Source organism: Acomys russatus, chromosome X (assembly GCF_903995435.1).
Source record: "Acomys russatus chromosome X, mAcoRus1.1, whole genome shotgun sequence".
Taxonomy (NCBI): Eukaryota; Metazoa; Chordata; class Mammalia; order Rodentia; family Muridae; genus Acomys; species Acomys russatus.
The window spans coordinates 49007849-49023026 of record NC_067169.1 but is presented as its reverse complement, the minus strand read 5'-3'; the positions used below and the strand labels follow the sequence as shown (position 1 = coordinate 49023026).

At 36.1% G+C, this 15178-nt stretch overlaps 2 pseudogenes; one reads left to right on the top strand and one right to left on the bottom strand.

Moving 5' to 3' along the window:
- Positions 1-2045: 2045 nt before the first annotated feature.
- LOC127185559 (60S acidic ribosomal protein P1-like) lies at positions 2046-2384 on the bottom strand (annotated as a pseudogene).
- Positions 2385-2793: 409 nt separating this feature from the next.
- LOC127185268 (adenylosuccinate synthetase isozyme 2-like) lies at positions 2794-4347 on the top strand (annotated as a pseudogene).
- The last annotated feature ends 10831 nt before the right edge of the window (positions 4348-15178 follow it).

Genomic DNA, 15178 nt, shown 5'->3' with positions numbered 1-15178 from the left:
CAAGCAGGTAACTTATATTACTAATCCACTGTATGAGAATAGCTCTGAGACTGGCTGAGACATGGATGTCTAGGCATAGACAGTGCTTCTTGTTGGTCACAGAATCCTTGTGAATTACTATTAGATGCCATTCTTTATGTGGCATGAATGAAGATTTACAGATGTCTTCTTTTCTACTCATACAAAGAGCAGAGAACCGGCCTTAATTGTTCTGTACATCATGCACACCTTATACATTTATACTTTTAGGACTGTAGAATGCTTGTGAGAAAGTATATGTTTTCAGAATGGAAGTGCATTTTTCTTAACTTACCAAAATACCTTTGCCCTCCCTCACTTATAACAATGACATCCTATGCTTTAATGTTACTAAAATAAAAACCCGGAAATATTATCACTAATTTATCTACTCCCTCCTTTAAAAATTTACAAGTATAGTTATTGTTTGGTAGAAAACAATAAGAAAAACCTCTTAGTGATAACATTTTATGATTTTATGATTTATTATTAAATTTCTTATACTGCCATAATCCTTAATCTATCTGCTATCAATTCCAGCAAGTATGAACAATACTAATATCTCTCCTATTTATCCTACTAGACTTGTGCTGATCATAAGGCTGAACCCCCTCTCTGAGGAAGTGCTCAGGCATGAAGTTTTCCCATTACTGACACATTAAGTGAATGAGTTGACCAGATCATTTCCTTCAAGCAGTTTCTGGTAGTGGAGGGAGGATGGTGAAAAATAGAAGGCATGATAACATGGGATTTCTAACCTACACACTTAACAAAAATGAAGGTTGTTTTTGTTTTGTTTAATATTTCATCTCTTGCTCCTCTCCATGATCTTGCCATCTAGGAGGAAGTCAATTGCACTGTGTTGCATGCTTTAATGAATTATCCTTAATTGGACCCACATCTCCTTTGACTTTCAAATCTGTGCTATAAATATTAAAGAATCAAGCAAGACTTGATATCTGAGAAACACCAGACCATACAATATATATTTTGTTTATTTCTATATTAATAAAATAGGAAGAATTATTTTTTATTTGTGAAGAACAGAAAGATGTTACATTCTCAGATATAAAACATACAGAACTGGTGTTTTTTTTTTTCAGGTTTTAAAAATTAATCATTTAATTTTCTCATAAAATATGCCCAGATTATAGTTTTCCCCTCTATCCTTCTCAGTTCCTCCCCACCTCCTTTCCCCTCTGGATCTCATTAGAAAGAGCAGACTTCTAAAAGATAAAAAGTAAATATGACAGAATAAAATCTAATGAGATAAAGAAAAAGCTATCATATTGAAGTTGTGCACTGCAACTGAACAAGAAGAGAACAGTCCCAAGAACAGGCACAAGAATCAGAGATCCATACATTCTCATGGTTAGGAATCCCATAGAAACACTAAGTGGAAAGTAGAAGAATTGGTGCAGAGTCCTATAGGCCCTGTGTTTGCTGCTTCAGTCTCTGTGAGCTTATATGCAGTCAGTGGGCCTTGTTCTGATGTCCTCCATCCCCTGTGGCTCTTACAATCTTTTTGCCTTCTGCTCTGTGGGGTGTCTGAGCTCTCAGGGCAAGGATTTGGTGGAACCCTCCCATTTAGACTCTCTGTATGATGTCCAGCTGTGGGTCTCTGCATCTGTTCCCATCTGCAGTCTGAGGAAGTCTCCCAGAGCAACTGGCATTTTAACTTAGGCATCTTGTTGCATAGTTCTGAAGACTGACAGCATAGTACATTTAAGTATCAGTTCTTATGTTCAAGAGTCAGAAAAGATGCATTCATGCATGCAAACTACAAAAGGGTTAAAAATACTCTGCAAAATGAAAGATTCATGAATTAATATGGGTAGCTCATTTTGTCAAATGTTATTTGTTTTCCCTTAATAAAAAAAACCACCCCTACCAAATTCATTTTCTCTTTGAATATTTCTTTCTTTTTTCTTTTCTTTCTTTCTTTCTTTCTTTTCTTTTTCTTCTTCTTCTTCTTTTTTTTTTTTTTTTACAGGTTAAGCTTTTTATTGAACGTGTTAACAAGAGGTTTAGTCAAAAAGACCAAAGCCCATGTCATCACCATCACCTGAGATTCTTCCTTCTTTGCTTCCAACTTCTTCTCCTCAGCTGGGGCAGCAGCGGTGTCTGGCACAGGACCTCCTGCTGGTGCACACCCAGCTGCTGGAACTGGCCCACTAGCCCCTACATTGCAGGCTCCCAATGTTAGCACTGGCCAGGGCCTTTGCAAACAAGCCAGGCCAGAAAGGTTCAACTTTGACAGCTGCTGCTTTAGTGAGGGCATTGATCTGATGCTCCTTGACCGTCACCTTATCGTCGTGAAGAATGAGGGCAAAGTAGATGGAGGTGAGTTTAGAGACAGAGGCCATGTTGTGGATTGCCAGCACGGTACTAGTCCGGATGAAGTGAAGGCCTCACTTTAACGCAGCAGTAGCTTCCTCAAAGGACTGAGCTAAGGAAAAGCTGAATCTTAAGTGCAAAGTGTCAACAGTTTCTGGCATTTCCTACCTGCTGAGTTGGGCCCCTCTGAACTTCAAAACAGCTTATAGAAATGTGAAATAAAACAAAGTTTTCAATTTCTTAATTTTATTTCTTAAATGCTTTGTGGGCCCAAGCTTTATCTTTGACTAGTTTACAGGAGTAATCACTATGATGAAAATAACTGATGATTAGCTTAAATCAATTATTTCATGGTAGAATAAAAATAGTCATTGTACTTTAAATTTTTTTCTATTAATTTGTAACAGCATGCAAACTAATGGGTTTCATTATGAAAACATGCATATGTGTAGCAATTCATGTCTATATTTCTTTCTTTTTTAAAGATTTATTTATTTATTATTATGTATACAGAGCTCTGCCTGCATGTACACCTGCAGGCCAGAGGAGGATATCAGATCACATTATAGATGGTTGTGAGCCACCATGTGGTTGCTGGAAATTGAACTCATGACCTCTGGAAGAGCAGTCAGTGCCATCTCTCCAGCCCCTATATTTATTTCTATATTCATTCTACTGTATATGTTATGAACTGATCACATCTAGTACATAATTTCAAAGCCTTAGTGTCCCAGTTGCATACTTTATCATCTTCTTTTTATCTAAAAGCAGCTGTGTCTTCATTTACGACATTGAATTCCAAAGTTTATATTTTACTGCTCATCTAAACCAATGATTCCTAACTAGGTTTTGCAACAAGCGAGATACTTTTGTCCATATCAGACAGAGCTCATATTGTGTTTGACTTTCACCAAGCAACTGGTGGTATCCAGGAACAGCAGAAACAAGATCAAGCAGGAAAGAAAGTGCATACCATGATAAAGGGCATTAGCCCAGTGCATTCATCCAAGGGTGCTCGGAGTGGACTTCAGATGTGTGATCTTATTTCTGACTTCAATGGCGTTTGTGAGAGGTTCAAAGTTCTAGCTAACCAGTACAATGCTATGTATCCTACTCTGGAAATAGACATTGAAGATGAATTACAGAAACTCAAGAATTATATGGAAAGAATTAAACTGATGGTAAAAGATGGAGTTTACTTCCTATATGTGGCCTTTAATGGACCACTCAAGAAAACCTTGGTAGAAGGTGCAAACACAGCTTTATTAGATATTAATTGTTGAGCTTACCCTTTTGTAACCTCTTCAAAATGTACTGTTGGAGGCACTTATACAGGTGTGAGTGTGCCCCCCTGAAAATGTTGGATAGGTATATGAAGTTGTAAAAGTTTATACCACTAGAGTTGGTATTGGTGCCTTTCGCACAGAGCAAGACAACGAAATTGGAGAATTATTACAAATACAGGGTAGAGAATTTCGAGTAACGACTTGGAGGAAAAGAAGATGCAGCTGGTTGGACCTAGTTGCTCAAATATACTCATATGATAATTGGTTTTACTACATTGGCCTTTACCAAATTGGATATTTTGTATATGTACAGGAATCAAACATTGGACTTGCTTACAGCTTAAATGGGGAAATTATACTTCATTTCCGAGAGAACCAAGAAGTCTTAAATAACGTGGAGGTTCTGTATAATACTCTCCTTGGATGGAACACAGACATATCTCATGCAAGTACATTTGAGGAGCTACCTGTCAACACACAAAATTATGTTCGGTTTTTTGAAGATGAGCTTTGAATACCAGTTAAATGTATTGGTGTAGGTAAATCTAGACAGCCAATAATTCAGCTCTTCCAAGGATTGCCAGCAATGCACAAGGCACTGCTTGAGAGGAAGGGCAAAATGCTTATCCATTTCTCCGTAATCTGCAAATTCAAGAATAAAGATATTGAGATGAATTTTAAACTGGCATTAGTTTGCAGTCTGTGATGGATGGTTGTCACAGACTGGTGCTCTCACATCAAGCTTCTCAGCTGGCATGGCTCTCACATCTGTTGCTTTTGCTGCCCATGGTGCCATCACACATAGCTCCTCTCAATGTTTATTAACCATATAATCCCTGTTTGAAATCTAAAGCATCCACCCTAGTTTCTCTTCATTATTGTCATGGTGCTTCAGTTTTTACCCCAACTAGATGGTGAGAATAATTAATGCAGTTTTGCAAAACTATTTTTACATTTGATCATTAAATTCTGTTATTGTAATATTTGTTGTTAGAAGAAAATGATGAACAGATAGGGTTTCTGTCAACTTTGGTAATGCTAATAAATCTGTTTAAATTGTGAACTGCTTATTTTCTGCTGTGATCACTGCAGAACTCAGCTTTGGTTGGGTGTTGGGAGTATCTAGTTCTTTCTGCAATTATTTAATACAATGAACATTTAATTCAGTAGTCAAAAATAAGAGACTATTTCCACACAATAACAATCTTAATGTTGAAAAGTCATTATTTAAGAAAAACTGTTGTGGAAAAAAAGAGTAGCACTAGTCTATAGGCATCAGCATATTTTTTTTCCAAGACAGGGTTTCTATGTGTAGCCTTGGCTGTCCTGGAGTTACTTTGTAGACCAGGATGACCTCAAACTCACTGACATCTCTCTGCCTCTGCCCCCCTGAGTTCTGGGATTACAGACATGTGGCACCACACCCACCTTCAACATAAATTTTTAAAAATTTGATAACCTGTTTATTTGACAAAACAATGTCATAAGTTCATCAGTGCCATGGGGTTTTTGTTGAAGTTTACAGTACCAGGAATGAATTCTATCTGAGTTGTGGACCTCAAATCCAGTAAGAAAACAAGTGGTTAACTTTACAATAAGCCTATTGTTTGTGGTGGTTTGAAAGAGAAATGTTCCTCATAGGCTTGTATTTTTGAACATTTGATATCCAGTAGGTGGTGCTGTTTGGGAGGTTATGGAACACTTAAGACATGGAATCTTGCTGGAGAAAATACATCACATAGGGTAGAGAGAGGTATGAGAGTTTAATTCTCTCTTCTCTCTTCCAATTCATGCCTTTTTGCTTCCTGTGTGTGGGGTTGATCTCTCAGCTTCCTTTTCCAGTTGCTATGCCTTTTTTGCCACTAGGGACCTCTAGCCCTCTGCAAGGTTAAACCAAAATAAACTCTACTTTTAGTTCCCTTTGGTCATTGTATTTTATCACAGCAACAAATATAGCAACTAATTTGCTCTAGTTCACCATCAGGTACTATTCCTAATTTCCTAATTTCTTCCCTACTAACCTCTTGCCCCCATCTCCACTAAAATCATTAACCACCAATATCCCTCCATACTTTCATATGACATTTATTCTACTACCTCTTAACCTCTAGTGCCATTTTCTCATTCCTTTTTTCTTGACCCCTTATTAGCTTCCAGACTTCTATAGACACTAAATCAAGCATACAGATCTAGAACTTAAAAGCTGGGATCTATACAGTGCCTTGCTCAGCCATCATCAGAGAAGCTTCTTTCTGCATCAGATGGCAACAAATATAGAGACCTATAACAAAACATTATCAGAGTGTGAGAGATTTTGGAACACAACCCTAAAGGAGGTGTTTCAAACAAATCCATCCCCTCCAGGCTGAAGTAACCCCACAGAAGTGGAAATAGTATGAGTGTAAGAGTCAAAACGAACGGAAGAATCAAGAAAACAAAGTCCTCCAAATCAACATAATCAAAGTTCATATGAACTCACAAAGACTGAGGCAGCATGCACAGGGCCAACATGAGTCTGCATCAGGTCCTCTGTGTACATATTATGACTTACACTTTAGGGTTTTATTTGATTCCTGAGTGTGTAAATGAATGGGCTATGGTTCTTGTGCCTACTCTTTGAATATTTTCCTTCTGTTTGCTTGTCTTGTCCAATTCCAATTTGATGATCTTTATTTTACCTTATCTTTAATTTTTTTATATTTTATTATTATTCCTTAGAAGCTCATTTGTTTCATAATGAAAGAAAGAAAGGGTGTGGACGCAGATAAAAAGGGAGCTGGTGAGGATCTGGGAGGAGTAGAGGGAGAGGAAACCTTAATTTGGATATATTATGTGAGTTGGTATTTGCATATGTAAAAGTGTAAAAAGGCAGGTTTACTTCAGTATTATGATGTTTTCTAGTTTTATCTATTTCTTTTCAAATTTCATAATTTCATTTTTATTGATAGCCAAATAAAATTACACCATGTTTATGTACTGCATATTCACTATTCAACCATCTGTTGCTAGGCATCAAGCTTATTCCATTTCCTAGCTGTTGTAAACAGAGATATAATGAACATGGGTTTTGCAAGAATCTCTGTAGGGGACTATTTGGTCATACACTTAATAGAGATGTTATTGGATCATATAGTAGTTTTATTTTTAAGTTTTGGGAAAACTTCTGCATTGATTTCCATTATGACCGCACATTCTTATTAAGAATAGATAAATACCTCCCTTCTTCCACATCCTCACTAACGTTTGTTGTCATTTGCTTTCTTTTATGATATATGCTGACTGGGGTGAGATAAGATCTTTATTTCAGTTATTGCTATGAATGCTGAATACTTTTTAAAATGTTTAATATCTATTCGTATTTCTTCTTTTGAAAACTTTCTCTTCAGTTTCATTAGTCATTTTAATTGGGTTGTTCAGTTTTTCCCATAGGTTTTGTCAGTTCTTTAAGAATTTTATAAATTATTTTGATCATATTCACCTCATTTTCTAACTCTTCCCAGATTTATCTCCTTTTGGTAAGATAGTCATTTTCACAATATCATTTCTTCCAATCTATTAACATGGGAGGATTTTTCATCTTCTGGTGTATAGTCCTTTGTTTTCTTTCTTTTACTTTTTCATTGTTTTCTTTCTTTATTCTTGTAAAGTTTTAATTATAGAGTTCTTCTACCTTCTTGGTTAGGTTTATTCTATGGTATTTAGAAAAGGAAATTGGGAATGAATAGTTTCCCTGATTTTCCCCACAATTTGTTTGTTACTGGTATATAGAAAGGCTGATTTGTGTGTGTGAGTGTGTATGTGTGTTGTGTGTGCTGTGTGTGTGGATGTGCTTGTGTGTTGTTTGTATGCTGCCTCTTTAATGAAAGAGTTTATCAGTTATAAGAGTTTTGGAGGATTTTTAATGTATAAATTCGTGTCTAGATATAGAAATACCTTGACTTCTTCCTGTCTGATTTTTATACTATTTTCTTACCTTGTTAATATAATTAAGACTTCTGGTACTGTACTGAATAAGAAGAATATATTATTTCTGATTTTAGTAAAAATGATTTATTTCCCCTACTTAATATAATGTTGGTATAAGGTTTTCACATATATAATATGCTATATTGATGTGTGTTCCTTCTATATTCTGAGTGTTCTTTTTAGACCTTTACCATTCAGGGACGTTTCATTTTGTCAAAAAGCCAGTCAAAATGTGATTTCTGTCTTTGAGTGTATGTATGTAATTTGTAATACTTTCTGGTTAATGTGTAGTAAAACATATCTACATCTCTGTCATTGTGAATGATCTTTTTGATGTGTTTTTTAGTTTGTTTGGTAAGATTTTCTTGAATTTTTTTGTATCTAATTTTATGGAAACTGGATTTCCATGTTCTTATTGTTGTCCCTTTATCTGCTGTAAAAATCAATATAATGGTAGGTTTTTCAAAAGAGTTTAGCAATATTACTTTCCTTGTATTTTAAGTCATTTACATTAGTTCTTCTTTGAAAGTCTGAGCAATTCACCAGTGTATCCATCTGAGTCAGGACATTTTAAAGTTGGGAGTTTTAAAATCACTGCTTCAATGTTGTTGCTTAACATAAATCTGTTGAAATTGTTGTATATCATCTTTGTTTAATTTTTATAGGCCATATTCATCTAGAACTCTCCAAATTTGTGAGATACATCTTTTCAAGGTAAGACTAAACACTTATCTGAATTTCATTAGTATCTGTTCTAACATACTCTGTTTATTCTCTGATTTGTCAATTTCATTCTCCCTTCTCTCTTTAGTTTAGCCAAGAACTTTTCAATTTTGTTTACTGTTTCAGAGAACTAAGTATTTGCTTTATTTATTCATTGTAATTTTTTGTTGTTTTTATTTGTTTCACTAGTTTCTTCTGTTCAGATCTTAATAATTTCTTTCTACTGACTGAATTTTGGTAGCCTGCCTCTTTCGTCCAGTAGGGACCTTGATGCACCCCTCTTTTATATGTGTATGCACATAATTTAAGAAACTCCTACAGTAGTAGGTCTCCATAAGATTCCTTCAGAATTTTTTTAGTATTAGTTATCTCTCCCTGTACCAACTTTTTATTTCATTGATTCTTTGTGGTTATATATATATCACTAATTTCTAATCTGATCTTGGTGATTTCTATTTACTTTTTTTTCTTCTTCTATGACCTTTACATATATTTTAAAGTTCTTTGAGAGTTCTCTGACTTCTTAATAAATATATTTACATCTATAAACTTTCTTCTTAAGATTGCTTTTATTCTATCTCATGTTTTGGTATTTTGTGCTTTAATTTTTATTTAATTTTTTGAATTTTTCTATTTTCTTTTTAATTTCAGGAATCCACCCAACATTTAGTAGTGTTATTTGATCTTCATGAGTTTTGTGTGTTTTAGGATTTCTCTTGCTCCTGATTATTCTATTGTGATGAGGTACAATAATTATTTATTTTTTCTATATTTATTGAGACTTGTTTTATGTTCTAATATAGAGTCTATGTTGGAGGAAGTTTCATGGCTGTTGAGAAGAATATGTATTCTGTACTGCTTGGATGGGATGTTCTATAGATGTCTGCTAAGTACTTTTAATGTATGATGGCATTTAAGTCACATATTTCTTTGCTTATTCGTTTGTCTAGTTGATCAGTCTAGTGGTGAGAGTGGCTTTTGATGTCACCAACTGTTAACTATATTTCAGTTTTGTTTTATGAAATTAGGCATGTATGTTCAGAGTTGTAATACCATTCTCATGGATTATTTTCTTAATCACTATAAAGTGACTAAGCATCTTTATTTTTTTTCTCCTAGTTGTGGGGTGAAATCTTTCTGGTGATTTCTCAAAAAACTGGGAATAGGGCTGCCTCAAGATCCAGCTATTCTGCTCCTTGGAATATACCCAGAAGATGCTCCACCACACAAGAAGGACATATGCTCAGCCATGTTCATAGCAGCCTTATTCATAATAGCCAGAACATGGAAACAACCTAAGTGTCCCTCAGTAGAAGAATGGATAAAGAAACTGTGGTACATATACACTATGGAATACTACTCAGCTATTAAAAACAAGGAAATCCTGAAATGTGTGGACAAATGGATGGAACTAGAAATGATCATACTGAGTGATTCAATCCAGAAGCAGAAAGACTCACATGGTATATACTCACTTATAATTGGGCACTAGCCCCAAAAGGATGTCCCATGAAGTCTTCACTTACCAGGAGATTGGAATAGATGTGAGGACATCCTATTGGGACCCTAGATGAGAGAAGCATGGGAGAATGGGGAAATAGAAGGACCCAGAGGGTCCTAGAAACCTACAAGTAGAACATCATGATGGGCAGATCTGGACCCAGGGGGATCTGCTCAAACTATTGCATCAACCAAGGACAATACATACAGTAAACATTGAACCTTTATTCAGATCTAGCCAATTGACAGGACATTCTCCACAGTTATGTGGAGAGTGGGGACTGACTCAAACATGAACTCTAGTGCCCCATATTTGATTACTTCCCCAAGGTGGGGAGGCCTGGTGGCACTCAGAGAAAGGATAAGCAGGCTACCAAGATGAGACTTGGTTGATAGCCTATGACCATATACTGGGGGAGGAGGTCCCCCTAGGTCATAGACCTAGGGAAGGGGAATAGAGTAAAAGCAGGAGGGAGTGAGGAACAGGTGGATACAAGTGAAGGAAAAACAATTGAGATATAATCTAAATAAATTAATTAAATAATAAAAAATTTAAAAATGTTTCTATACCTTTAGTACTAGGTTCTCTTTCTTCGATATCTATTAAGTGGAGGTTTCATTTTTTCCAATGTCACATATATCTTGGATTCACCACTGGTTTCCTCACATTGTTTTGTCTTTGTCTTTGTTTGATTGTTCCAGTTTGTCTACATCGTCCTATAGCTTAGATATTATACCCTCTTCTTGATACATTCTATTAAGAGTTTCCACAGAGCTTTGTATTTGATGAATTATTTTCCATCTCAAGCATTTAATTCTTTACAGACATGTACAAGTAATTTTATAACTAAGGACTCGTATATCTCCACAAAAGCCCATGGGGTATTCAGATCGGCTTTTCTTCAGTATTTCTCTTGTTGAATTAACTTCCTTATTTCAGTGACCTGTTTGGTTTGTCTTCTTGATCAGGAGATTATTTTCTTGTTTGATTTTATGGAACACACATATAATCATTTTTTTGAGTTCTCTCTCTGGGATTTTATTCCATTCTCACTTGATCCCATTACTATAGGATTAGTAATTTTTTGGAGGACTTGTGTTAATTTTGTTTTTTGTGTTTCTTATGTTACTGTGTTATGACTTATGCATCTAATTTTGGCTTGGTTTACTTTTTTATTGGTTATGTTCTTTCAGTATACAATGTTCACAAAGAATTTACATGTGATAAAGTAAAGTGTGTAGTTCAGAAAACAGTTCCTTAGTCCAGGATGTCAAACTGTCTGTTATAAATTATATTGTTTCCTAAATAATATACTAACTATAGCATCCATCACTGCCTGGCATTACTACACAAATATACCACTCAATTAATAACAGAGTATGCCTTAACCTCAAGCACTCTTAAAGGACAAGCAACTATAGATAGTGTGAAGAATGTTTAGATTTTAGTGAAGATTAGAAATGGAAAGGGATTTAAAGTTTTCCTTCCCAGATCTAGCCAATGGTCAGAATATTCTCCACAGTTGAGTGGAGAGTGTGATATGACTTTCTCACGTACTATGGTGCCTCACATTGACCATGTCCCCTGGAGGGGGAGACCTGGTGGCACTCAGAGGAAGGACAGCAGGTAGCCAAGAAGAAACTTGATACCCTATCAGAATATATAGGGGGAGGTGATCCCCCTCAGGAACAGTCATAGGGGAGGGGAATAATGGGAAAATGGGGGGGGGAGGAATGGGAGGATACAAGGGATGGGATAAACATTGAGATGTAACAAGAATAAATTTATAAAAAAAAAAAAGAAAAAAAAATAGAAAAAAAATAGAAATGGAAAGGGAAGTAGGATTAGTAAGGATAAGGGCCAAAGAGGTTCTAGCATGTTAGGAAGAGCAAGTTGTAAGTCAGTCCCTGGTAGTTTCCTGGGACCCTCGACTCTAAAACACCCTTTTCAGAAGTTTATGGTTTACTATCCTTAGCTGACTCAGTAAGTAAATCTGGTAGGCCAGAGTGGGAGATCAGGGTATTCTTCTAGGTATATAATCTTGCTTAACTTATCAAATGGGGAAGATAACTGCTGTTCTTCAGTAAATAGTTGTTTTGCTCCTTCTATATGCTCAACTTTGTGGGATGTGGTGAACATGGGGAGTATAGTAATTATGCTAATTAGTTGATATAGTAAATAAAGCATCAACTTTCTGTGAGTTAACATAAGCTTATAATTCGACCTCACAAAAACCCAGTACAGAAAACAATTCTTCATACTGTTTCAAGGATCCTGAATCCATCCCTGGGAATGGTCCTCAAAATTGGTTATCTGCTGAAATTCCTAAGGTGTATATGAAAATAAACAATAAGAACTGAGATGTGCATCTGTGTACATCTTTCTAGAGTTTTAACTGACCAAGTCTCTGACAAAGTTGTCAAGGATTTTCAAGGTCATGGAAGATTTAAATATAAAGTTTGAGAATCTGTTCTTCTATACACAGACAAAATAGAAGTACATGATGATGTGCTCACCATCTTTTCTTTTGTTAAAAATATTTATCATAATTTATTCACATTACATCCCAATTGTTATCCCCTCACTCTTATCTTCCCATTCCCACCCTCCCTCTTCTGCCTTATTCTCCTCCGCTAAACCTCTAACAAAGTGGGCCTTCCTCCCCACACCCCCATCTGGCCACAGCCTATCAGGTCTCATCATGACCTCCTGCATCCCCTTCCTCTGTGTGCCCTTTAGGCAGTCCTGCCAAGGGCCAGTGATCAAATCTTGGCACCAGAGTGCATGTCAGAGGATCACAGGCAGTCTCTCCTCCCCTACCACCATGTGGAGAATTAGCTGTGTTGGGGGATGATCGGATGTATTTTGATGCTAATTACTATTTGTTGTCTCTGATCCACCTTTTGATTAATAAAAAGCCATCCCACTTGGGCAGGGAAAAGGATATAAGTGAGGCTTAAAGAGAAAGGAATTCTGGGAAGAAAAAAGACTGACAGGAGAAAGGAGAAGGAGAGAGACCTAGAGTAAAGAGAAGAAGGCCACCATGGGTAAGCGGGAGGAAAAGCACATAGCCGGTGGTGTGGATGGAGAATCCAGCCCAGATGAAGAACATCAGCAAGTGTTTGGGATTATGGATGAGAGGTAGCTTGACAGAGGCTATTGGAAACAGATGTCATGGGATTTAGACAGGGATCCCATGCCTATCCCACTATGGGAGGTAGTTTAGAGGATTGATATCTGCCCTGCTCTAGGTTAACTAAGGCTATTTTAAAATATAACAAGTGTCTGTGTCTTGATTGATTGCTAGCCAAACCTACTGATAATACATGTAATTTAAAAACAATATAGCTGTCTATCAGCTACATCTGAAAAGGAAATGTAGGTTCTCTGCTTGCAATTTCCTTGGATGGTGCATCAGTTTGTGCAAGACCCTCTGTGTTCAAATCCACAGGCCTTGATTGTCTCCCTGTGGAACTTCTGAACCCTTTGAGTCCTTCCATTCTCAGACTCTTCCATACAACTCTCAGCGCTTTTCCCAGAGTCTGGTATCCAGTACCAGTATGTGCTCCGAATCCTCACTGGGTAGAGTCTCTCAGAAGACATCTATGTTAGGCTCGTACTTACTTATAAGTAAGTAATATACTATGCTTGTCTTTCTGGGTCCGGGTTACCTCACTTTGGATGATCATTACTACTTCCATTCATTTGCCTGCAAATTTCAAGGTTTCCTTGTTTGTAATAGCTCAATAGTATCCCATTGTGTAAATGTACTACAATTTCTTTATCCATTCTTCAGTTGAGGGACATCTAGGTTGTTTCCAGATTCAAAACGATTCTGAGATTCCATCTTACACCTATCAGAATGGCTAATATAAAAAACTCAAGGGAGAGCACATGCTGTCCCCATCCTCATCAGCATATAGAGAAAGGGAAACATTCCTCCATTGCTGGTGGGAGTGCAAACTTGTATAACTTTGGAAATCAATTTGGCTCTTTCTCAGAAACTTGGGAATAAGTCTAACTCAAGGCCCAGTCATACCAATCCTGGGAATATACCCAAAAGGTGCTTCATCATATAACAGTGACATTTGCTTAACTGTGTTCACAGCAGCTTTATCCATATTAGCCAGAATCTGGAAACACTATCTTTTCTTTGTTGTTTTGGTCTTTCTTTATTTCTCTCTTTCTTTTATTCTTTTTTTTTTCTTTTGAAAAGATTTTCATATGTTGCTGATTCCAGCTTGATACTCCTGGGCCTCAAGTAATTTCTCTGTCTCAGCTTCCTTTATAGTCCAGGGTACCAGTAATTGTGAAATTGCCTGGATAGATCTTCATTTTAACTACTGTGGCTGGGTAGTGAAGTACAATACTTCTGCTAATAAATGAATTGGCAAGCATTATAATATATTATATATCATTTGGCTAAAATCTAAGCAGATATTTTATATTCCAAAAATACAATAAATAACCATGACCATCATTTCTTTAAAACTATAATTATGTAAAAAAGTAAAAATTCAAGTTTCTGGATGTATTTTGAAAACACTTCACATGGGTCTTTAAGTTGGGTAAACTTTCTTTAGCAAATGTATAACTGAGTTGATGCTTCATTGCCTTAGACAAAGATGGGTGGAAAGAATAGTACAAGCAAAGAGAATAGCATGTGCAAATGCCCCAACACTCACTAGAACAAGGTTATTTTAATAAGCCATTAAAGTGATTTCTAAAAGCTAGGATTATAATGATAAAACATCTTACAAATGTTAGCATTTGAGATTATTATGGTTACTTATTCTCACTCTATCTTTTGGATTCTTACAACATATTCCCCTGTAGACCAGGCAACACAACTTTGTCCAATTTTGAAAGAGAAGACATATAAGAATTTTTTAACTTTGTAGGTTATAAATAGTTTACAAAACTCAGGCTCTATTTTCCTAGCTGAAGATGATGCTCCAACATTATGGAGAATTTTGGGTGACTGTTCAGGCAGCAAACTGTTCCTGTCATCTTCTCATTTGGGAACCTGCCAGTCTGCACTCCTGTATACTCAGGTAATTAATTGTATTCCTTCTCAAGTCTCTGATGGTGTTGAAGACCAGATAGTTTTACAATTCAGCTTAGTTGTTTAAGGGCTAAGATGTTTTTAAGTCTAGATAGATGTTTTGAGTTGATAATGACAAGATGTGATGAAGATTGATTTACAGTCAGAATTTTAGATGCACCAAGATAGGAAAGATGTTTTCTTCAAGGCTGCCAAATGCAAATAGCCAAAACACTATAAATGTAACTTTTATATAATTCTGATTGTTTCGTGGTTCTTCTTTCTCTAGGTAGTTTATTTTAT